The sequence below is a fragment of the Calliphora vicina genome, chromosome 4 (genome assembly GCF_958450345.1).
Source record: "Calliphora vicina chromosome 4, idCalVici1.1, whole genome shotgun sequence".
NCBI lineage: Eukaryota > Metazoa > Arthropoda > Insecta > Diptera > Calliphoridae > Calliphora > Calliphora vicina.
Window position 1 is genome coordinate 115,336,502 of NC_088783.1, and position 24,009 is coordinate 115,360,510.

The window sequence follows — 24,009 nt, forward strand, 5'->3', positions numbered from 1 at the left end:
AAACTAATATTTCCTCTTAAAAATCCACTATTCAAGGATTTTTATTTAAAAAGCTTTCAAAGCTTTTTTTATTATTTTAAAAATTTAAACAAAAACATCTTTCAGATATTGTTAAACTAGTTTCTTTCTTACAAATTTGATATGTTTAAAAATTTTTCTTTTTTTTTGGGAAAAAAGTTTTTTTTACAAAAAAGCTTTCACAGCTTTTTTATATTTGTTTTCCAATTTATAGAGAAAAATCTAACCAACATCGTAAAACTAGTGTTTACCATAAGATTATAATGATTTTGCAAATTTTCTTCACTTTTTATAAAAAAAAGCTTTCGAATTCGAAGCTTTTTTCAGTTTTTCTGAAATTTGTAAAAAAATGCGTATTTAGCATTGCAGTTTGTACGTTTGAATAAAAATATCATATTTGAGAAGTTTTAAAAGGCATTAACCAAAAAGCTTTTGAAGCTTTTTTCAATTATTCTAAAATTTATAGAACTAAATGTATTTTAAAACATTAACAAATCAAGGCAGCGACTGATGATTGCCTCAAATGTCCATATATGGGCTGTAAAGCAATTTAGGCAAAAAGCTTTTTAAAGTTTTTCTAAAATATGCTTCGATTTGACAATAAATACACATTAAAGCTGTTATATACGTTAACTTAAAAATGTTTAATAAAATTCTGTGATTTTCTAAAATTATTGATAAATTTTAAAAAAAAAGCTTTTAAAGCTTTTTTTTAAATTTTAAGAATTTTATAGAAAAATTATGTTCTTTGTAAATATTTATTAGTTTTGAATAAGATTTAGATACTTAAGAATTTTTCTAAAGCTTTTTATGCAAAAAACTTTTAGAGCTTTTTGTAAAAGTTTCCCAGATTTGCAAATTTTATGGAAAATATATAATTTTAATTGCTGTGTATGGCTTAATTAGCTATTTTTTAATGAAATTCTGCTATTTTTAAACATTTTCCCTCAAATTTAATAAAAAAGCTTTTAAAGCTTTTTCATATATTTATTAAAATTTATAGAAAAAATATGTCTATGAATATATTAATTAGTTTTTAATCCAATTTACATGTTCAAGAATTTATTTAAAGCTTTTTATAGCAAAATATTTAAAGTTTAGTGAAAAAGCTTTAAAAGCTTTTTTTCTTGTTTATCAAATTTATAGAAAAAAATGTGTTCTATTAATAGATTTACTAGTTTTTAATGCAATTTCCATACTTTAGAATTTTTTTAAGCTTTTTAAAGGAAAAGCTTTAAAGCTTTTTTTAAATTTTTTATAATTTTTAATAAAAAATTAGGAAAAACTAAATAAAGATGCTAATTTAATGAAAATTATGCAACTTTTAATTAAAAATGATTGATTTTAAGAAAAAAGCTTAAAAGCTTTTTTTTAAGTTTAGCTTAAATTCATAGAAAAATAAAGCTAAAGACTGTTATTTTGATTGTTCATAAATTTTTATTATAATAAAACATGTTTTAAACGATTTTCATTAAAAAGCTTTTAAAGCTTTTTTAAGTAATTACTTGATATAATGGAAAAAAAGAGGCTAGATTGAATAATTTTTCTAGTTATTTATTATACAAAATAAAATGTTTAATAATGATGAAATTACACCCTCAATTAAGTGTTAAATTGAGCATTAAAATACCTGTCAACAACTTAAAAAAATAATTAAACAAAAAAATATATTTTTTTATTTATTTACTGCAACCACAGTGTAAATTATTATGTTAAACATGCAGAGCATTGAGCTCATAAAATTATTACAAATTTAAACAATTTAATATTGTGGTCAAAAAGTTAAATAAACACAGCAAAAATTTATGAAAAAACCACAACAAAAAACAAAAAATTGCAAAAAATCATTCAGTAAATTGTGATGATTTACAGTTGATTAAATACACTGCTTAACAAAAGTTACAGAAGAACAAAACAAAAAAAACACATCACAATACAATGATTCGGATAAATAAACATTTAAATCAACACAACACAGCTTCTGTAATACACATATGTGTGGTTGACGTTTTGATTGTGTTTGTGGCATCAGTAACAGTTTCTTGATGATTTCAATAAAAACTACAAAGTATTATTGTTGTACACAATATAATGTTTGTTAATTTAATACACAAAAGTAGGTATTGTGTGATCTGCGGCTCATATGAGCATAATTTGTTGTATGCCACACAAACAAATTATTAATAATTGCAAATTGTATGAAATGATGATGATGATGATGATGACGACGACTGTCATGTTGATGGAGCAAGATTGCTGGCTACGAAATTGAGTCAGCAACAGCTTTATATATAATAGTGCTGCTGCCTCCAAACCGCAACAGCAGTTTAAATCCATTTTGTAATTTTCTTTCAGAAATTGCACAAAACAAAAGACTTTAAATAATAAACTTTTGTTTGGCTATACAAAAAATTAAAAAGGGTAAATGATATCGAAATTGTGGTGAGCTTTAAACACAAGAGATTTTGATTTTATTTAAATTTTTATAAAAATTTTGTAATTTTTCGTAGTAAATTTATTTATTACATGTTATTAAACAGTTTAGTTAATCTCGGTTAAACTTGGTTTAAGTTATTTTATAGAAATTTCTCTAAAATACTTTTAAGAACTTAAACTCACATTTGTTACACAATTTTAAAGTTAATCTTTTGTTTTTCAAGTTTAGTTAAACTTGGTTTAAGTTATTATCTAATTTTTTTGATGGAAAAAATTTAGTTTACAAAAACCATTTCCTCGGCTTGATTGAAAACATTTAATTGTTTATAATTTTTTCCAGGTTTTTCCCCATTTCCTTAATCTTTGGTTAAACTTAGTTTAAGTTTTTCCATTAAAATACCATTCAAACTAATAATTGAAACTTAAGATTTCTTTTAAACGAATTTTCAAAAGTTGATCTTCTGTTTTTCAAGTTTAGTTAAACTTGGTTAAAGTAATTTTCTAATTTTTTGATGGATAAATTTAGTTTAAAAAACAATAATTAAAACAAATTTTCTTTTAAACTAATTTTCAAAAGTTAATCTTCTGTTCTTCAAGTTTAGTTAAACTTGGTTTAAGTTATTTTCTAATTTTTTTGATGGAAAAATTTGCTTAAAAAACAATTTCAGCATCTAGATATAAAACTTATATTTGTTTATACTTTTTATAAAGTTTTTTGCCAAATTCCTTAATCTTTGGTTAAACTTAGTTTAAGTTTTTCCATTAAAATACTATTCAAACTAATAATTAAAACTTAAGGGTTCTTTTAAACGAATTTTCAAAAGTTAATCTTCTGTTTTTCAAGTTTAGTTAAACTTGGTTTAAGTTATTTTCTAATTTTTTGATGGAAAAATTTAGTTTACATAAACCATTTCCGCAGCTTAATTTAAAACTTTTATTTATTTTTACTTTTTATAAAGTTTTTTCCCATTTCCTTAATCTTTGGTTAAACTTGGTTTAAGTTTTTCCATTAAAATACTGTTCAAACTAATAATTAAAACTTAATGTTTCTTTTAAATGAATTTTCAAAAGTTAATCTTCTGTTTTTCAAGTTTAGTTAAACTTGGTTTAAGTTATTTTCTAATTTTGTATGGGAAAAATTTAGTTCATAAAATAATTTTAGCAGCTTGATTTAAAACTTTTAATTGTTTATACTTTTTATAAAGTTTTTTTGCCAAATTCCTTAATCTTTGGTTAAACTTAGTTTAAGTTTTTTTTTAAATACTATTCAAACTAATAATTAAAACTTAAGGTTTCTTTTAAACGAATTTTCAAAAGTTAATCTTCTGTTTTTCAAGTTTAGTTAAACTTGGTTTAAGTTATTTTCTAATTTCGTGCTGGAAAAATTTGCTTAAAAAAAAAATTTCAGCATATAGATATAAAACTTATATCTGTTTATACTTTTTAAAAAGTTTTTTGCCAAATTCCTTAATCTTTGGTTAAACTTAGTTTAAGTTTTTTTTGAAAAATACTATTCAAACTAATAACTAAAACTTAAGGTTTCTTTTAAACGAATTTTCAAAAGTTAATCTTCTGTTTTTCAAGTTTAGTTAAACTTGGTTTAAGTAATTTTCTAATTTTGTTTGATGGAAAAATTTAGTTTACAAAAACCATTTCCGCAGCTTGATTTAAAACTTTTAATTGTTTATACTTTTTTCCAGGTTTTTCCCCATTTCCTTAATCTTTGATTAAACTTAGTTTAAGTTTTTTTTTTAAAAACTATTCAAACTAATAATTAAAACTTAAGGTTTCTTTTAAATGAATTTTCAAAAGTTAATCTTCTGTTTATCAAGCTTAGTTAAACTTGGTTTAAGTTATTTTCTAATTTTTTGATGGAAAAATTTAGTTTACAAAAACCATTTCAGTAGCTTGATTTAAAACTTTTAATTGTTTAAACTTTTTACAAGTTTTTTACCATTTCCTTAATCTTTGGTTAAACTTAGTTTAAGTTTTTTTTTTAACTTGGTTTAAAATAAACCAAGTTTAAGTTTTTAAAATATAATGAAAATGTTGTTTATATTAATAGCTTTCTGAAATTATGTCTTAAATAAAATAAAAACTGGTTTTAGTTTCAAAATGGATTTAAACCTGGTTTAACTAACTTCGTTTAATTGAAGTTTAACTTGGTTTAGCTAAATTTTTTCTTAAGTAATTGCATAAGTATATGTTTAATGCTGTAAATTGGTATTTAATTTTCTCAAATGGAAGTTTAGTTAAACGAAGTTTAAAATAAACCAAGTTTAAGCTATTAAAATATAATGAAAATATGGTTTATATTAATAGCTTTCTGAAATTATGTCATAAATAACATAAAAACTGGTTTTAGTTTCAAAATGGATTTAAACGTAGTTTAACTAATTTAGTTTAATTTAAGTTTAACTTATTTTAGGTTAATTTTTTATTAAATAATTGCATATGTATTGGTTTAAAGCTGTAAATTGGTATTTAATTTTCCTGAATACAAGTTTAGCTAAACGAAGTTTAAAATAATCTAAGTTTAAGGTTTTTAATTATAATGAAAATGTTGTTTATATTAATAGCTTTCTGAAATTATGTCTTAAATAAAATAAAAACAGGTTTTAGTTTCAAAATGGATTTAACCCTGGTTTAACTAACTTCGTTTAATTGAAGTTTAACTTATTTTAGCTTAATTTTTTTTAAATAATTGCATAATTATTTGTTTAATGCTGTAAATTGGTTTTTAATTTTCTCAAATAGAAGTTTAGTTAAACGAAGTTTGAAATAATCTAAGTTTAAGATTTTAAAATATAATGAAAATGTTGTTTATATTAATAGCTTTCTGAAATTATGTCTTAAATAAAATAAAAACTGGTTTTAGTTTCAAAATGGATTTAAACCTGGTTTAACTAACTTCGTTTAATTGAAGTTTAACTTGGTTTAGCTTAATTTTTTTTTAAATAATTGTGTTGTTATTGGTTTAATGCTGTAAATTGGTATTTAATTTTTTTTAAATGGAAGTTTAGTTAAACGAAGTTTAAAATAAACCAAGTTTAAGCTTTTAAAATATAATGAAAATGTGGTTTATATTAATAGCTTTCTGAAATTATGTCTTAAATAAAATAAAAACTGGTTTTAGTTTCAAAATGGATTAAAACCTGGTTTAACTAACTTCGTTTAATTGAAGTTTAACTTGGTTTAGCTTAATTTTTTTTTAAATAATTGTGTAGTTATTGGTTTAATGCTGTAAATTGGTATTTAATTTTCTCAAATGGAAGTTTAGTTAAACGAAGTTTAAAATAAACCAAGTTTAAGGTTTTAAAATATAATGAAAATGTTGTTTATATTAATAGCTTTCTGAAATTATGTCTTAAATAACATAAAAATAGGTTCTTCTTTAAAAATAGGTTTAAACCTGGTTTAACTAATTTAGTTTAATTGAAGTTTAACTTATTTTAGTTTAATTTTTTTTTAAGTAATTGCATAAATATTGGTTTAAAGCTGTAAATTGGTATTTAATTTTCCTGAATACAAGTTTAGTTAAACGAAGTTTAAAATAAACCAAGTTTAAGCTTTTAAAATATAATGAAAATGTTATTTATAGTAATAGCTTTCTGAAATTATGTCTTAAATAACATAAAAACTGGATTTAGTTTCAAAATGTATTTAACCCTGGTTTAACTAACATAGATTAATTGGAGTTTAACTTGTTTTAGCTTAATTTTTTTTTTAAATTATTGTGTAGTTATTGGTTTAAAGCTGTAAATTGGTATTTAATTTTCTCAAATGGAAGTTTAGTTTAACGAAGTTTAAAATAAACCAAGTTTAAGTTTTTAAAATATAATGAAAATGTTGTTTATATTAATAGCTTTCTGAAATTATGTCTTAAATAAAATAAAAACTGGTTTTAGTTTCAAAATGGATTTAACCCTGGTTTAACTAACATAGTTTAATTGAAGTTTAACTTAGTTTAGCTTATTTTTTTCTTAAGTAATTGCATAAGTATTGGTTTAAAGCTGTAAATTGGTATTTAATTTTCTCAAATGAAAGTTTAGTTAAACGAAGTTTAAAATAAACCAAGTTTAAGATTTTAAAATATAATGAAAATGTTGTTTATATTAATAGCTTTCTGAAAATATGTATTAAATAAAATAAAAATTGGTTTTAGTTTCAAAATGGATTTAAACCTGGTTTAACTAACTTCGTTTAATTTAAGTTTAACTTGGTTTAGCTTAATTTTTTTTTTAAATAATTGTGTAGTTATTGGTTTAAAGCTGTAAATTGGTATTTAATTTTCTCAAATGGAAGTTTAGTTAAACGAAGTTTAAAATAATTTAAGTTTAAGATTTTTAAATGTCATGAAAATATTGGTTTTATTAAAATTTTTCAAAATTATGCAAAAAATAATCAAAATTTTCTTTTAGTTTGATATAATTTTCTTAAACTTGGTTTAACTATTAACCTTAAATTCGGTAAAGCTTGAAATTTTAATAAATTTAAAGCTTAATTATGGTGTTCTATTAAATTTTAATTTTTTGTTGTTAAATTAACTTAACAAAAAAAACTTTCTCATAAATTTTTTTTAGATTTCATAGATATTTTTCTAATTTTATGTAGCGGGGCTAATGATTATTTTTTAAAAACCAATAAAACTCTATTAAATTACCGGAAGTTAGAGCTAAACCCAGAAAAAATCTCACAAAAACTAACTTAAATTATGATTTGCAAATAGCGTGAAATAAATCAATGGCTGCGGGTAAGAAATTCAAATATTTTAGGGTTAGAAAGGAAGGAAAAGAAAAACATAAAATAAATCCAATTAAAAAAAACGCAATTATTTGCTTTAAATAAACAAATTATTTGTGAGGCCTTTAAACTTTAATTGCATATTCTTATAAGCCGGATTGTTTTTCTGCAACATTTGAAATTAAATTTACAAATTGTTTGCTATTAACTAAAATGGATTTTTGACAGCTTAAAATGTTTTTCAAATACGTAAAAAGAAAAACTAGTTTTTATTAACACGCACATTTTGCATGATTTAAATTTAACTAGAGTGTTGATTTATTTTATTTTTAAGACCATTAAAATGATAAGAAATATTTGTGATTTAAAGCTAATTAGTAAATTGTAGGTTAATTAAAAAAAAACACTCTACATAAGTGTTATCAAATTACTGTGAATGCCTGAGGTTTGTTAACTCGCATATTGTAACTTTCACGCTCTAAAGGTTTTACGTCAAACCAGCTCTCTCAAATAACAAATTGAGGGGAAATCAAAACAAAAGAATTTTATGAAATACTTAAGTAAGAAATAAAAGGAAAATCATAAAATTAAATGAAAACTTTAAGAAAATATTTTTAAAATAAAAAAAAATCAAGAATATTTTTTGGAATTCTTAAGAAGTTTAGGAATTTCAAAAATTCCCCCTTAATTTTCCACCTTCTACACTGAATTGCCAAAAACCAATAACCCTATATTACTTAAAATAATTCATTGATCGTATAGCTTTCCCCTTTTTTATAATGATATTTGAAAACTTTTTCATTCAAAACCCATTAATTTGTTTAATAATAAAAAAAGAGAGCCAAACGAAAAAGAGCCTAAATATTTTATTGCTTGTATTTTGGCATCTGTTCAAAATGTCATAAAGTTTTTTTTTTTTCTTCTTCTCAGTTTGAGGGTAATTTCTAGCCATAATTTATAACAAACTATTTTATGCTTGAAATATATTAGAATTTGGTTTTATTTTTAAATGAAAAAGTAATTAAAAAAAAAATACTGAAGCAAAGTATTGCTTCCTCTAGGGGTCTAAAGTAGGTGAATTGAAATTGCTTTAAAATTATACAGGAAAACAACACTAATTGCCAAAGTAATAAACATTGTAAAGTAATAAAAATAGAAAATTTAATAAGGGAAAGGGTAACAAAAATGTAATTTTTATTCTTTCAACAACATTTTTAAAAGTTTTTAAGTTTAACTAAACTTAAGTTTAACTAAACTTAGTTTAAACAAAACTTATTTTATGATAAATTATCACAATAAAATGATTCAATAAGCATTTTCTACTTAAACTATTAAGATAACCAGAGTTTAAACTTATCTGAACCAAGTTTAAGCTTAGTTTTAATATTATTTTAACATAGTTTTCTTAAATATTAATTTTAAAATTAATTAAAATCTATTCTAAACTAATTTAATTAAATCGGTGTTTAAGTAATCTTAAGTTTAACTAAACTTATGTTGAAATAATCTTAAATTAAAAACTACATGCTATTTATTATTGTTTAAACTGGCATTTTTAACCAAATTTCTTAAGCTATAAGTTTAACTAAACTTAAGTTTAACTAAACTTAGTTTAAAATAAACTTAAGTTTAACTAAATTTAATTTAAACAAAACTTATTTTATGATAAATTAACACAATAAAATGATTCAATAAACATTTTCTACTTAATCTATTAAAATAACCAGAGTTTAAACTTGTCCGAACCAAGTTCAAGTTTAGTTTTACCATTTTTTTAAAATAGTTTTGTTGAATATTAATTTTAAAATGAGTTACAATCTATTCTAAACTAATTTAATTAAATCGGAGTTTAAGTAATCTTAAGTTTAACTAAACTTATGTTGAAATAATCTCTAATTATCTACTACATTAATTTTATGTTTGTTTAAACATAAATTTTTAGCCTAATTTCTTAAGCTAACTAAAGTTTAAATTTTTTTTAAACTTTGGTTAAACCTAGTTTAAATATTTTGTATGTTTTTTTTTAAACAAAACTTATCTATTGATAAATTTAGGCAATAAAACGATTCAATAAGCATTTTAGCTTATTTTTCTTAATTTAACCAGAGTTTAAACTTATTTAAATTAAAGTTAAGCTAAGTTTTACTATTTTTTATAAATATTTTTCTTAAATATTAATTTTAAAACTAATTAAAATCTTTTCTAAACAATATTTAACATAAACTGAGTTTAAGTAATCTTAAGTTTAACTAAACTTATGTTGAAATAATCTTAAATTAAACACTACATTCTATTTATTATTGTTTAAACTAAAATTTTTAGCCAAATTTAAAATTTTTCTTAAACTTTGGTTAAACCTAGTTTAAGTATTTAAATGTTTTTTTTTAAACAAAACTTATATTTAGATAAACTAAAACAATAAAATGATTCAATAAGCATTTTTACTTTCGTTGGTTAATTAGAGTTTAAACTTTTCTAAACCAAGTTTAAGCTTAGTTTTAATATTTTTTTAACATAGTTTTCTTAAATAATTATTTTAAAACTAATTAGAATCTGTTATAAACAATATTTAACATAAACTGAGTTTAAGTAATCTTAAGTTTAACTAAACTTATGTTGAAATAATCTTAAATTAAACACTACATTCAATTTATTATTGTTTAAACTGACATTTTTAGCTAAAATTTTTAAGCTAACTAAAGTTTAAATTTTTCGTAAACTTTGGTTAAACCTAGTTTAAGTATTTAAATGTCTTTTTTTAAACAAAACTTATATTTAGATAAATTTAGGCAATAAAATGATTCAATAAGCATTTTAGCTTATTTTTCTTAATTTAACCAGAGTTTAAACTTATTTAAACCAAGGTTAAGCTTAGTTTTAATATTTTTTTAACATAATTTTCTTAAATAATTATTTTAAAACTAATTAAAATCTTTTCTAAACAATATTTAACATAAACTGAGTTTAAGTAATCTTAAGTTTAACTAAACTTATGTTGAAATAATCTCTAATTATCTACTACATTAATTTTATGTTTGTTTAAATATAAATTTTTAGCCAATTTTCTTAAGCTAACTAAAGTTTACATTTTTTTAAACTTTGGTTAAACCTAGTTTAAGTATTTAAATGTCTTTTTTTAAACAAAACTTATATTTAGATAAATATAGGCAATAAAATGATTCAATAAGCATTTTAGCTTATTTTTCTTAATTTAACCAGAGTTTAAACTTATTTAAATTAGGCTTAAGCTTAGTTTTACCATTTTCTAAAAATAGTTTTCTCAAATATTAATTTTAAAACTAATTAAAATCTGTTATAAACAATATTTAACATAAACTGAGTTTAAGTAATCTTAAGTTTAACTAAACTTATGTTGAAATAATCTCTATTTATCGACCACATTAAATTTATTTTCGTTTAGATATGAATTGTTAGACAATTTTCTTAAGCTAACTAAAGTTTAAATTTTTCTTAAACTTTGGTTAAACTTAGTTTATATTTATTTTTTTATTTCTTCCTTAAAAATCTCTCATAAGGATATTTCAAGCCCTAAACCAATTGAAATCTGCTTATTTTTATACTTTTTGATTTATTTTTATTAAACTTGAGTTAAACTTAGTTTAATTTATATAATTTATTTTCGCTTAAAATGTTTCGTAAAATAATATTGCAATCATAAGATAAGATTTTTGAAATTTTTTTGTAGGATTTTCTTAAACATTGGTTAACCATAGATTAAAGTTTCTTAAACCTAGTTTATAAAAAATTTAAGTTTTTTTCTCTAAAAACATAGCAATCCTAAATAACATTTTTGAAATATTTATGTGAGATTTTCTTGAACATTAGTTTCTTAAACCTTGTTTAAACCAAGTTTAAGATATGTTTCTTTTAAAAACATTGCATTCTTAAGATAAAATGTTTGAAATTTTTGTGGGATTTTCTTAAACATTAGTTAACCATAGATTAAGGTTTCTTAAACCGAGTTTAAACCAAGTTTAAGTTTTTTAAACCGAGTTTAAACCAAGTTTAAGTTTTTTTTTTGATTTTTTTTTTCTAAAACGATTTAGAAACTTAAGTTTTAATCATAAAAATGTGTTGTCTGTTTATAGTAGTTAAACCAAGTTTATATGTTTTTATGCCTTAATTTATTTGAATTGTTAAAAAATCACAATAGATAACATTTTAGAAATTTTTTTGTGAGATTTTCTTAAACATTAGTCAACCATAGATTAAAATTTTTTAAACCTCGTTTAAACCAAGTTTAAGGTTTGTTTCTTTAAAATCATGGCAATCTTAAGATAAAATGTTTAGAATTTTTTGTGAGATTTTCTTAAACATTAGTTAACCATAGATTAAAATTTTTTAAACCTGGTTTAAACCAAGTTTAAATTTTTTTTAATTTTATTTTTTATTTTTTCTAAAAACATTTAAAATATAAAGTTTATATGTTTTTATGCCTTAATTTATTTTAATTGTTAAAAAATCATATTAATTCCCCTTGAACTTGAGTTTTTTTCTCATCATTTGTTTGTTTGTTTTGTTTTATCTTTTTAACACTCCATCATCATTTATCAATATTTATTGTTTAAACTAATCTTATCACTTTTGTAGCTTGTTTGTTTCTTTACATATTAGTTTCTTAGGTAGTAATTTATTGTATTTATTATCACATGGTTTTTTTATTGAAACATTATCATGTTCATTTTCTTATTTCTTGTCTCCCCTTTCTCGATACAACTATATCGATGACTTATCGCATCATAAAATCCATGTTTTAGCTACAAATTAAAACTTTATGGAATAAAAAAAATCTCACGAATTGAAAAAAAAAAATATTTGCATAAATATCAATAAAAAAATAAAGAAACAGCGATTTTTAAGATGATAACAGTATTTGATGAATAAAAAAAAAATAAAAGATGAACCAACGGAATGTGTCACATATAAAACGTCAACAGTTAAACAATTTATCAAATTCACAGCAAAATACAACTGTTAAAACACTGAGAGAAGAAATTTTAAAATTTTTTTTAAAAAAATTTAAATTATTATGGAAATTAGTTAAGTTTTTGTGTTAATATTGCTTATTTCTGTTTCGCTTTATAATTTTCCAAAGAAAACTTTGTTCCCATTCATTATTTTTTAAACAATTGTAACCTAAAACCTGTAATTTCCTTATTTTATTATTTTCCAAATTAACATTTTCAAATTTTGTTAAACAAATTCATAATTAACTTTAATAAACATATTAATTTTTATTAGACACACCTTTTGTCATTAAATTTTTAAACAATAGCCTGTGCTGGCTGCTTCTACAACTTAAGCTTCTTGCTATTGTTTTCGAATGTTCACATAAATTAACATTTTAAAACAATAAACATAAAAGCAAAACAACTAAATACAAATTTGCTTAATAACTTTATAAGTATCTCCAAAAAAAACTCATAAAACTTTTGAAATATCAATCAATAAATTAATATGTTTTTGGTTAATAATGTATTTTAAATAAAAAACAAATTAGAATATGTTTTAATTTTGCAAACAGCACAAATAAATTAACACAAACACATACAGCAAAAATAATTTATCGGCATTTCTTTAATGAAATCAACTGTAAATTTCTTTATTAAAATTTTTTCTTTGTTTTAAAATAATTTTACATAAATATCAATTAAGGTAGGGCCTTTTGTGCAAATTAAAAACACTTAAATTAAGAAATAAAATCTAAAATTTAACAAATTATCATTATTAAAAAGAAATTTGTTAACTTTTTAAAAAAATAAAGTTTTTTTTCAAAATAATAAAGATTTTTGCTTGAATTATGATTACAAATTTGTTTCCTTATAATGTAAACAAGAAAACAACAATGTAAACAATATTGTAAACAAAATACAAACATAACCTCGATTTTGTCTTTAGTAAACAAACCAAACTCACATGTAAATCTTTAAACAAAATAAACAATCAAACAAACCTGTATAAACTAGCCAAAAAGACGAGCAAGAGCTCGACAACATAAACACAAACTCATGTAAATCCTTGTAATCCAAACCAGACTCTCACTAAACGAAACAAACATGCTAAACAACCATACAAACCTGTATAAACCAGCCAAAAGCCGAGCAAGAGCTCGATAACAACATACACACAAACTCATGTAAATCCTCTCACTACACAAAATAAATAAACAAGCTCAACAACCACACGAACCTTAAGAAACCAAACAAAAGCCGAGCAAGAGCTCGATATGCAAAACAAGCACACAAACCCTGTACAAACCAAACGACAAGCAAGAGAGCTCGGTTTAAATGAAAAGGTAAACAAACAACAACATACAAACACACATACCAATCTTCTTGTACTTAAAAAAACCCCGAGTACTGCAATGTAAACAAAACAAGTTGTTGTTGTTGATTTTTGGACTTTCTTTTGCAAGCAAAATAAAACAATAACAAACATACGGAAAAACTACGGCATTTTTTCAAGACTCAGAGAAAGTAAATAGAGGTAATAGGATATTTTCAACAATATGCAATTTAAGAATAAAGGGTCTGTGGAAAAATGCTTGTAACTTTGTTATTTTTATCACAAATTAAATAATTTTTTGCATTTATATGCTTAAGATTGTGAGCAATTTAAATATTAATAAATAATTTAATATACTAAAGAAAAACCAGGGAAAATTATTGTTTGAAAAAAAGTTTTAAGAAGAATAAAATTTAAAAAAAAAATTTTAAACAAATTAACAAAAAAAAGTAAAATTTGTAAACAAACAAGAGACTTTAATAAATCTAAATATTTAAATATATCAAAGAAAATTAATGTGAAAAAAAAGTTTTAAGAAAAATAAAATTTTTTAAAAAATGAAATTTAAACAAATTAAAAGAAAAAAAGTTGATAAATCTAAATAGTTAAAAAAAAACTATAAATCTAGCTAGTAATCAAGAAAAACCAATGAAAATAAAATATTTTTTACGAAATTTGTTTAACAAAAATAATAAAAATAGATATAAATCTAGAAAAATTATGAAATAAAAAAATTTAAGTGGAATAAAAAAATATTGTAAAAATTTCTTTTAAAAAAACCCTAATTTAGAAACTAAAAAAATATTTTTTTTACTATTTTCACCAGCTTTAGCGACATTCAAAACGAAAAGTAAACCAAATATTGAAAAATATTTAAAATATTAAGCTAATCTTTCAGAATACATGACTTATAGTAAATTATTTTCCATCTATTTTTAGCATAGAGAAAATATACAATAAAAAACTCAAAAAAAAATTTCTCAAAAAAGTAATTCTCACCAATTAGGTTTTTGACAACTGAGTTAGGTCTTTGGCCCAACTCATGTGTATCAATCTATGATTTTTTATTATTTTCCAATATTTTGTTTAATTTTTAAAAATATTTTTATTATATAAATCTGGCTAGAAATCAAGAAAAACCAAGGAAAATAAAAAAAATATTTTAAAAAAAAATAAATCTAGAAAAATTATGAAATAAAAAAAATATTTTAAAAATTTCTTTTAAGCAAAAACCCTAATTTAGACACTAAAACAAATATTTTTTTACTATTTTCACCAGCTTTAGAGATATTCTCACCAATTAGGTTTTTGACAACTGAGTTAGGTCTTCGACAGGAGAGTTTCCAATCTATGATTTTTACTATTTTTTTTAATATTGTTGTTGTATTAAGAATTCTTATTAATATTTATTATTTTAACCCTAATTTTATTTGTGTTTTTGATTTGATGATTTTTTTTTAGACTTTGTGAAAAATCATTGAACCTGAACATGGTTTTTTCTTGTTTTCTTCTTTAGTAGTTAGTTGTTTAAACTGAACAATATAAAATGCCTATAATTTAGAATTTTCTTAAGCAAACTAGCAAACAAAAACTGCGCCTATAATTTTTTTTCTTTATTTAGATCTTGAAATATAAAAATGAAAGGAAAATATTTACAAGAAAACAAAACTACATACTTGTATTTAAGAAATAATCTTAAAGGAGGCGTTATAAGTTTTTTTTGCTTACTTTCGCAATCTAAACTAAACTTGATTTCATTAACTTTGCTGGCTATAAATGGCCAAGTACCATAAGTTTCAGTTTAAAAACACTTTGCTTCCTACACAGATAAAATTTGAAAAATATTGCTAGAAAAAATCATCAAAAAATAAAGCTTTAAATAATATGAATACAAAGAATAAAGAATTAATATATAAAATTTAAATTATAATAGAATAAATCTTAAAATTCCCTTAAAACCCCTTAAAGATTAATTAAAATCTTCTTTAATATAAATTTATCTAACAAAATTTGTTAAATAAATCATTCCCTTCCCTGCATTCTCCTTGTTATGCTCTCTTTTTCATTTTAATTCTTTCCCTTTGTTAATGTTTTTTTCCCTTTAGCTCTTTGTATTTTTCTCTAAGTGCATTACTCTCTTTCTCTCACATAACTGCATGTTTATTATTGAGCCTACAAAAACAACAAAAATCTTGTCTGTCTGTTTTTATGCTTATTGATTGCCAGATCAAGCGTATAATCACAAAATCCCTATATTTTGTTAAAATACTTAAACATTTTTCATTTTTTAATTGTTTGTTAATATTTTTAAGTCCAATTTTATCCATCTCTGGTTATTTTACTAAAAGTTTTCATACAAAAATTATATTAATTGGAAGTATATCGTTGCGATAAACGATAACCAGAGATTGAGCAAAGGGGGGGGGGGCTAAGTCTCTCTTGAGTTTTGTTATTGTTCTTGGTTGATTTTAACAATTATTTTGTTATTTTCTGTGGACGGCACTATAATTAATTGTTCGATATTTAAACTGAAAACCATTTAAGTGTTTTTTTCTTAATAATTTTTTCTTAAAGTTTAACAATTAAACTATAAATCATGAATGAAATGTAAAATTTGTTTAAGTGTTTTGGCATTTTAGAATTTTGCAAAGATGGTTTTAATTGGGATTAAAAAAATACATGAGGAAATTTATTAAGTCCAAGATCGTAAAATAAAAATTTTTTCAATTTGGTTTTAGGGAAGAATAATAAATAGGTAAGGAAAATCTTGGAATAAAATATTTTTTTATAACAATTGTTGTAAATTATTTAAAATTTAATTTAATCATATTTTTAATAAAATTTTTATTTTTTCTATTTACAGCTTTCATTTCTTTAAGTGTTTTTACACAGAGTTGCATGCAGCCTTGATTTTTAAGGTAAGTTTGAATTCAATTAACAAAAACTAAACAAAATTTATAAAAAAATTTGCAACATCTAGGTCAAAATTTCAATTCAATAACAAGAAATCCCTAAAACACCTAATAAAATCTATCTATAAGAGACAATATACAACCAAACACACCTTAAATCCTTGTATTCCCAATACACAACACAAACTACTCTTACTTAAAGAAGTAAACAGACTTACAAACCTACATAAAGGACAAGCAAGAGCTCGGCGTAAATAACAAGTTAAACAAATAACAACATACAACTAAACACCCGAAAAACGAGTAAACTTCGCTCTCTATAAACGAATTAAACAAACAAGGAAAACAAACACACAAACCTATACAAACTAAACGATTAGCAAATGCAGGATTTAATTAAAAATGTAAATAAATAACAACATACAACTAAACACCCGAAAGACAAGTAAACTACTCTCTTTAAACGAAATAAACAAACAAGCACAACAACCACACAAACCTATACAAACTAAATGAGCAAGAGCTCGGTTTAATTAAAAATGTAAACAAACCACCAGGGTTTAAAATTAGTTAAACGTTTTTTACATTTGACTACCGACTGCGCAATAAATATGAATCGTTTTCATATTAATGTGCACAAATACTGAAAATATACAAACTATAAACCAATGCCATATATGCACAAGCTTCATGGTAGAAATATTTGTCGCAGTTTTTCCAAAAATATTTTGCCTTACAAAATATTTTACGTTGCAGCTAGAAGACAAAATGAAAATTTTGCATTTTTAAATCTTTTGCTGCCTAAATATATGTATATTTTTGGTTAGCAAAAACAAATGAAATTGCTTGTGTATAATATACAAAAAAATTACTACAAAAACATCATACATGCAAACAAATTGCAGCGTGAAAACCATAAACTGCAAACGATATGCGCAGTGAAAAATTCAAACAATGAAAATATGGAAGATGCTAAAAGTAGACTGCCAAACCATACGAAGTTGAAAAATGTAAAATACGAAATTGTGCAAAGTTAAAAATGTTTAAAGCGAAAATGTTTATTTTTAAAATATTTCCGCCGCATATATGGTTTTGTTTTGCCGCATATAGTCATTGAGTAGAAAAATGTGAAAAAAACTATGAAGTTGATTTGGGTGTACAAAATAAAAATTGTATTGAAATGTGTGTTAATAAAGAATTTTAGTGCAATAAAATAGAAGTTTTATTTTTTGAGGTATGTAATTGTATGTATTGTGAAAGATAAATTAAATTAAATAAGATTCTGGACACAGGATAGCTAGCGGAGGATATTATTATTGAATTTTTTGATTGATTGGCTTTTTTAATACGAATTCAAATGTATTCATGCTGGTGGTAATAGGAGTCCAGAAAAATTAGTAAGAAAAAAAATAATTTTGTATGTAAAGCGGTTAAAAAAGGATATATAATGCAACAACAAAATGTGACAACAACAGCCAAATACCATAAATAACAGGATCATTCATTTTATGAATAAAATCTATCATAATAAAGTGTTGTACATTCAAATGTTTCCTTTCGTAAAATTTGTAACAGGAGAACAAACAAAAAAATAAGCAGCATAGAAAATAATTGTGGAAGAACAATTTTATGTGTAAGATATAATGCAAAAAAGGCACAGGTATAATTACAACAGTAGCAAAAGGAAATTAACTGCAACAACATCAACTTATACACACAAGTAGGTAATTATGATATAAAATTGCTGGATGTGTGTACATACAACAACAATTTATGCAAAAATCATAAAGAAATACATAAATAGGTTCAGTCGTGATCGTGAGTGATTTTGTAGCAGGAGAAAAAAGGATAAAGAGGAATGATAGAAAATGTAAGTATCAACAAAAGAAAGGAAAATAGTTAAAAAGGGATAGAAAATGCAACAACCAGATTATGGAAGGACACATGCATGAAAGCAAGAATAATTTATCACTACAAATGAATACAAAGAGGTTATAAATAACAGGAGATACGAAATTTAAGAAAGTTCCTGAAAATATAATTCTGCAATCAATATTACAACTATTCGCGAAAAAAAATAACGGACACAACGACAAGTGTACAAATAATAAAAAACAAATACGCACAAAAATCCTTTACAAAAAATAACAATTCAGTGCACATGACAAAAATTCCTCGATCTAAAAATAAACCAAAATGCGTAATAAAAAATGATCTGTAACGGTATTCAACAAAAATCAGTTCTACACAAACAATGCAATAATAATATCATCCGCTATCCTTTGCTCATAACCTTCTTGAATGTACTTTCACTGCATTCCTATCCTTCACAATACATATATTTTTTTTTAGCATTCTATATTTTTTTTATTTTACTCCTGTTACAAACGCTCAGCCAATCATACTCATTTACATTTCAGATTGCACAAGTTGTTGTTGACTTTTTAATTTTCTACATTAACAGTAAAGAAACAACAAAATGCAATTAATTGCAACGGTACTCCACCACATGTCTAGAAATTCCTTTGCTTTGTATTTGTTCCTATTTTTTGAATGTGTTGTTGTTGCATTATGCAGCTAGAGGACACACAACCAACAGTTGCATTTCAAAATTACTTGAGGTAGTAGTTAAGTAGTTGTTGTTGTATTTCCTTTTTCTCCTGCTGCACTCGTGCCTATGTAAAAAATTTGTTGTGCCTTCGTTGCATAATTTGTTCTCTGTTGCTTATTTGTTTTTTTGTTCTCCTGTTAGAAATACTACGAATGGATACATATGAATGAGCATTTAAACTTTAAATGCTCATTCATATGTATTAAATTTTAAAAACACAAACAAAGTCGATCATTTTCGCTCTCACTTGATATTTGTATACAGTAAAATTTTCTTCATTGTAGAATTATATTTTCAGGAACTTTCTTAAATTTCGTATCTCCTGTTATTTATAACCTCTTTGTATTCATTTGTAGTGATAAATTATTCTTGCTTTCATGCATGTGTCCTTCCATAATCTGGTTGTTGCATTTTCTATCCCTTTTTAACTCTTTTCCTTTCTTTTGTTGATACTTACATTTTCTATCATTCCTCTTTATCCTTTTTTTCTCCTGCTACAAAATCACTCACGATCACAACTGAACCTATTTATGTATTTGTTTATGATTTTTGCATAAATTGTTGTTGTATGTACACACATACAGCAATTTTATATCATAATTACCTACTTGTGTGTATAAGTTGATGTTGTTGCAGTTAATTTCCTTTTGCTACTGTTGTAATTATACCTGTGCCTTTTTTGCATTATATCTTACACATAAAATTGTTCTTCCACAATTATTTTCTATGCTGCTTATTTTTTTGTTTGTTCTCCTGTTGCAAATTTTACGAAAGGAAACATTTGAATGTACAACACTTTATTATGATAGATTTTATTCATAAAATGAATGATCCTGTTATTTATGGTATTTGGCTGTTGTTGTCACATTTTGTTGTTGCATTATATATCCTTTTTTAACCGCTTTACATACAAAATTATTTTTTTTCTTACTAATTTTTCTGGACTCCTATTACCACCAGCATGAATACATTTGAATTCGTATTAAAAAAGCCAATCAATCAAAAAATTCAATAATAATATCCTCCGCTAGCTATCCTTTGTCCAGAATCTTATTTAATTTAATTTATCTTTCACAATACATACAATTACATACCTCAAAAAATAAAACTTCTATTTTATTGCACTAAAATTCTTTATTAACACACATTTCAATACAATTTTTATTTTGTACACCCAAATCAACTTCATAGTTTTTTTCACATTTTTCTACTCAATGACTATATGCGGCAAAACAAAACCATATATGCGGCGGAAATATTTTAAAAATAAACATTTTCGCTTTAAACATTTTTAACTTTACACAATTTCGTATTTTACATTTTTCAACTTCGTATGGTTTGGCAGTCTACTTTTAGCATCTTCCATATTTTCATTGTTTGAATTTTTCACTGCGCATATCGTTTGCAGTTTATGGTTTTCACGCTGTAATTTGTTTACATGTATGATGTTTTTGTAGTAATTTTTTGTATATTATACACAAGCAATTTAATTTGTTTTTGCTAACCAAAAATATACATATATTTAGGCAGCAAAAGATTTAAAAATGCAAAATTTTCATTTTGTCTTCTAGCTGCAACGTAAAATATTTTGTAAGGCAAAATATTTTTGGAAAAACTGTGACAAATATTTCTACCATGAAGCTTGTGCATATATGGAATTGGAAAATAGTATTTATATTTTTAGTATGTATACAATGAAATATTATCTTGTTAAATATTTGTTGCAGTTTTCATGTAAAATTATGATTTTTTTTGCAATTTTTTGACTAATATAGTAGTAATTTTAAACTCTGCAAACCACACATACATACTTTCTTGTACAAGCCACCAAACATTTGTTGTTGTTGTTGTCTAGCCTTTCTTTTGCAAGTAAATAATAAACATACGCCATGTTGTTTAGGAGAAAGAGAAAAATGGGAAGTACAGGAAAACAATATTAAACATACGCCATGCTGTTTAGGAGAAAGAGAAAAATACGGAATTTTGTAAATACTGAGAGAAAGTAAATCTTAACGAGTAGGTGTCTAAGGAAAATGCTTATAACTTTGTTAATTTTAATAGGAATTAAATAATTTTTAGCATCCATATAGTAAAGACTTTGAGGAATCTAAATATTAAAAAATAATTTAATATATATTAATAAAAATCCAGGAAAATCAATGTTAGAAAAAGGGTTTAAGAAGAATAAAAGAATTCTGAAATTTTTTAATTATTTTATTTTCTTCACCCTTTTTAATACCCTTAATTTTCACTTTTGTTAAACTTTAACTATTTGAGCTATAAATTAACCCGTCCATTGCAAAAATTACACATGTGCAGCATGTTTAAACACAGTTGTGTTTTTTAGGCATTTTAGAATGTGCCCTTTCTAAAGCAAAGCTTAACTAAATAAAACATGCACACACAAGCTCTTGCATGTTAGCAGGCAGACCAAAACCAAACAAAAGAGGACTTAAAGGAGTGCAGAAATTGAGAGACATAACAAAGCCAGAGTATTTGTATGTAGTACATGAGTGTTTTGGTGTATGTTTGTAAATTGAACTTGTTTGTTTTACAGACATTTTTAGCGAGTATTGCATTGCTTGAAAACAACAACATTAAAAGCCAGCCTATATGCATGAATTTCTATGTGTAAAGCAACTTATTTTGCCTGGTGTGTGGCTGGCTGGCTGGCTGGCTAAGGCTGTACAATATTTTCGAGTTGATTTTAAAATACATAGAGGTGGACGATATAAAAAGGTTTTTTTTAAAGGTTTGAGATTTTTTTTTTTTTTGTTAAAGTTGTTTTACTTGCATGTTTTTTTTTTGTAAAATGTGCAGAGTAGGTTATCGTTGAGGAATCTTAACAAAACTTTAAGAATGTTTTGGTTGCTTTTTTTGTGGCAAACAACGTTCCTGCTTAATGAAACTTTAAACTAAAATGGTTTAGAGGTGGTCTTTTTAGTATGGAGGGCTTGCAAAAACCAAACTTAAGTAAGATATCAAAAATTTAAGTTACAAATAATCTTAAGAATTAAATGGCACAGCTTAATAAAATAACTAAAAAAAATAAAAAAAAAATATTTTTGAAAAAAAAATATTCTAAGAATTAATTTGAAAATAAAAGGACAATAAAATCAAAAAAAAATAAAAAAATATTTTTGAAACAAAATTTAAATTAAATTCAATAAAATTATTGTATTTTTAAAGTATTTGGGAATGAATAAATAAAATAATTAGTTTAAATTTATTTCAAATTAATGAAAAATTTTTATTTTACTTTATTTGTCATTTTTTTTTTAGCTAAATTTTGAAATAAAAACGTTTTTATAAAAAATTTTAAAGTTTATTAGTGAAAAATCACAATTTAAAAAATTCCTTAAGTTTAAAATATAAAAATAATTTACATTTTCAAGCTTAAAATTATTCAAGAAACTATTTACAATATTAAAATAATGTTTAAAGAAATTTCTTTAAAAAATTTAGTTTTGAAAAATTTTTTTTATTCAAAAATTTATTTAAATTTTAATAAAATATTTAATTTTTTATAAATTTTGGATCTAAATAAGTTTGAAATATAAAAATAATTAACATTTTCAAGCTTAAAATTATTCAACAAACTATTTACAATATTAAAATAATGTTTAAGGTACTTTTTTTTAAAAAATTTAGTTTTGAAAAATTTTTCTAATTCAAAAATTTATTTAAATTTTACTAAAATATTAAATTTGTATAAATTTTGGATCTAATTAATATAACTCTTTTAACAAATTTGTTAAAAAAAATAACAATTTAAAAAATTGCTTAATATTACAAGTCAAAAAATGACGAGCAAAAGCACGATTTTGTCTTTAGTAAATAAATAGCAACTTACTACCAAACAGACATAAATCCTTGTACTCCTAATAAACGACATACACACAAACCTACATAAACATCGAGCAAGAACTCGGGAAAATCAACAAATAACAATATACAACTACACACCCGAAAAACGAGTACACTACTCTCACTAAACGAAGTAAACAAACTCGCAAAACAAACACACAAACCTACATACACAAACTAAACGACGAGCAAGAGCTCGGTTTAAATAAAAAGGTAAACAAACAACAACATACAAACACACCACCCACATACTTTCTTATCTAGCATTTCTTTTGCATGCAAATCAAAACAATAACAAACATATGTACGCCATGTTGTTTAGGAGAACGAGTAAAATACGGTATTTTTTTTAAAACACTGAGAGAAAGTAAACATTGGTAACAGGGTACATATTTGAAACAGTATTACCATTTCATGAGTTGTCTGTGAAAAATGCCTGTAACTTTGTTATTTTTAATAGGAATTTAATGATTTTTGGCAACTGTATACTAAAGACTTTGAGGAATTGAATTATTAAAAAATAATTTAAAAATTATTGTTAAAAAAATAAATATTTTCAAAAATTTTAAACTTTTATGTTTATCAAGCTAAATATTAAAATATAATTTATTAAATTTAGCTAAAAATCAAGAAAAAATTATATTAAACAAGTAAGAGTGTTATATTCGGCTGTGCCGAATATTATATACTGACACCGATTTTTTTATATTTTATATAAAAACAATTTTTATCAGATTTACCACTATTCTATAGAAATTTATGTATCATAGAGCCATATTGTAGGGGTGCTAGGAGAAATCATGGACTGATTCTTAACATTTTCTACACAAATTGTTCTTTTATAATAGAAAAACTCTGACTCTACTTATTCAATACCAAAAGAATATTTAGAGAAAATTTCATTTCTTCTTTAAGTTCCAAAAGTGATAATGTTTAAGCCAAAAAACCATTTAATATGGATCAAAGGTAATGTTGTGAAACATTTTTATAAAAATAATAAATTAAAACTTTCGTTAGGTTTCAAAAAAGTTTCGTTGAGTTTCCAAAGTGATAATTTTTAACTTAAAAACCATTTAATATGGTTGAAAAGTAATTTTATGAAATTTTTTTTATAAA

General features: G+C 23.1%; 1 protein-coding gene across 1 annotated transcript in view; it reads left to right on the plus strand.

Moving 5' to 3' along the window:
* boi (brother of ihog) overlaps positions 1-24,009 on the plus strand; it is a 100,000-nt gene that overhangs the window by 26,995 nt on the left and 48,996 nt on the right. The window contains exon 3 of the mRNA XM_065508534.1: positions 16,367-16,421. The gene's annotated coding sequence lies outside the window, so the exon portion shown is untranslated. The remainder of the gene's footprint in view (positions 1-16,366; positions 16,422-24,009) is intronic.